Source organism: Humulus lupulus, chromosome 3, assembly GCF_963169125.1.
Source record: "Humulus lupulus chromosome 3, drHumLupu1.1, whole genome shotgun sequence".
Lineage (NCBI taxonomy): Eukaryota > Viridiplantae > Streptophyta > Magnoliopsida > Rosales > Cannabaceae > Humulus > Humulus lupulus.
Window position 1 is genome coordinate 142606733 of NC_084795.1, and position 2691 is coordinate 142609423.

Consider the following 2691-nt stretch of genomic DNA (forward strand, 5'->3'; position numbering starts at 1 on the left):
GGAGGCTGAGAGACTATGTACTGCCCACTGTTACAGGAGTACAAAACTTTATAAGACGGCCAGCTGTGGAGGCCAATAATTTTTAGGTTAAGCTGGAGATCTCGTAAATGGTGCAATCCACCGTCAAATTTTGTGGTTTGCCTTCTGAAGACCCCCATATGCAAAAGGAAAATTTCTTAGAGTTGTGTGATACCTTTAAGTATAATCGGGTGAGCGACGATGCAATCAGGTTGAGGCTATTCCCAATTTTGTTGTGGGAAAGAGATAAAAGTTGGTTGAACCCCCTTCAATCCAATTCGATAAATACTTGGGAGGATTTGGCTCAGAAATTCCTTGCCAAGTTATTTCCTCCATCAAAAGCTGCTAAATTGAGAGGGGAGATTAATAATTTTTATCAGCTGGATGGTGAATCTTTGTATGACTCCTGGGAAAGGTTCAAGGATATATTGAGAAAATGTCCCCATCATGGTATAGAAAAGTGGATGTTGGTCCACAATTTTTTACAACGGGTTGTGTGGTACAACAAGAACAATTATTAATGATGCTGTTGGTGGGGCATTCATGAGTAAAAGTGCCAATGAAGCTTATGAACTGTTAGAGGACATGGCCACAAACAATCATCAGTGGTCTGATGAGAGGTCATTTAGGGTTCGAAAGGTAGTTGGGGTACATGAACTTGAAGCTATTACTGCTCTGACAGCACAAGTGGCCTCGTTGACAAAATAATTGCAGCAGAATACTGTGTCCGCTAATGCGATTCAGATGGAAGCTAGGTGTGAAATTTGTGGAGGTTCTCACTCTTTTGATCAGTGTCCTATTGGTAATAAAAATAACATTCCTATGGACCAAGCTCAGGTTCAAGCTGTGGGATATTTTCAGAGGCCATTCAACAATCCATTCTCCAACACCTACAATGCTGGCTGGAGAAATCACCCCAACTTTTCTTGGAGAAACAATCAAGGCCAGCAATCTTGGTTTCAAGGTCAGTATTATAAGAATATGCCTCAACAACAAGCAATGCATTAAGCCTCTTCATCATAATAGCCTAGGCCACAAGCTCTACCAGACAGGCCTAATGAATTACAAGCTGTGTTATTGACTCTTACCAACACTCAAACTCAATTCATGACTGAGACCAGATCCTCTATCAGAAATCTTGAAACACAAGTGGGGCAGTGGGCAAATTTGCTGAATAATAGACCTCAGGGAAACTTACGTAGCAACATTGAAATTAATCCTAAGGAGCAATGTCAGGCAATTATTATGAGGAGTGGTCAACAAATTGAGCAGTCTAGTGTACAACAATTAGTGGTTCAGAATGAAGATTTTGGGTGAAAAGTCTGATACAGTTGAGCAAGGGGTTACTGAAGATCACAAGAGTACAGAGAAAATTCCTCCAGTTGTTGTTGACCAGCCAGCCTGAGTTCCATATCCTAAGAGGCTTAGAAAAATTACTCTTGATAAACAGTTTTCTAAGTTTTTAGAGGTGTTCAAAAAGCTGCACATCAATATTCCTTTTGCTGTGGATTTGGAGCAGATGCCTAATTATGTAAAGTTCATGAAAGAGATTTTGTCTAAGAAAAGAAAGATGGAAGACTATGAAACTGTGGCACTCACTGAAGAATGTAGTTTAATATTACATAGGAAGTTGCCCCAAAAGTTGAGAGATCTGGGGTGCTTTACTATACCTTGCACAATTGAAAAATTTGAGTGTATGCATGCCTTGTGTTATTTGCGGGTGAGTATTAATCTGATGCCCTTGTCTATGTTCGGAAGACTTGGTTTGAGTGAAGCAAGACCGACAACAGTTACTCTACAGTTGGCAGATCGATCGGTGAAGCATCCACGGGGTATCATTGAAGATGTTCTTGTGAAGGTGGATAAGTCTATTTTTCCTGCTAATTTTTTTGTTCTTGATATGGACGAGTATGCAAACATGCCTATCATTCTTGGAAGACCATTCCTAGCCACGGGCCAAGCTCTCATTGATGTTCCGAAGGGTGAATTAAAGCTTCGGGTTCAAGGGGGTGAGGTAGTATTCAATGTCTTCAAGGCAATTAAGTATCGGTGGCTAGTGACTATTGCTATAGTGTGGATGTGATAGATGATGCAGTCTCGAAACGAAGGGTGAGTAGTGATGCCTTAGAGGCGGTGTTGATAGGTGGTAAGGAAGATGATGATGATGATGTCGAGATGAGAGAATATGTAAATTGGATTAACTCTTGCCAACCGTACAGGAAGAAGTTTGAAGAGTTGGTAGAGGGACCTGAATGACCATTAACATCTATTCAGCAGCCACCGCAATTGGAATAAAAGGCTCTTCCAGATCATTTGTGTTATGCATACTTGGGTGAGAATGAGACTTTACTTATAATTGTTTCAGCAGACCTCTCAAAAATTGAATTGGAGAAATTGTTGAGGGTTTTACGGGTTCATAAATTGGTCATTGGGTGGACATTGGCGGATATTAGAGGAATAATTCCTTCAACAGTCATGCATAAAATTTTATTGGAGGAAGATAGCAAGCCATCTATAGAGGCTTAGAGAAGACTCAATCCAGCTATGAAGGAGGTTGTACTTGAGCAGATCCTTAAATGCTTAGACGTCGGGATGATCTACCCAATTTTTTATAGTGCTTCGGTGAGTCCAGTACAAGTGGATCCAAAGAAGGGTGGAATTATAGTAGTAAAA

The 2691-nt window shown here is 40.5% G+C and overlaps 1 non-coding gene across 1 annotated transcript; it reads right to left on the reverse strand.

Moving 5' to 3' along the window:
• Positions 1-365: 365 nt before the first annotated feature.
• LOC133827700 (small nucleolar RNA R71) lies at positions 366-472 on the reverse strand. The gene has a single exon (XR_009890351.1). It is a non-coding gene; the product is annotated as a small nucleolar RNA R71 (small nucleolar RNA).
• Positions 473-2691: the final 2219 nt, after the last annotated feature.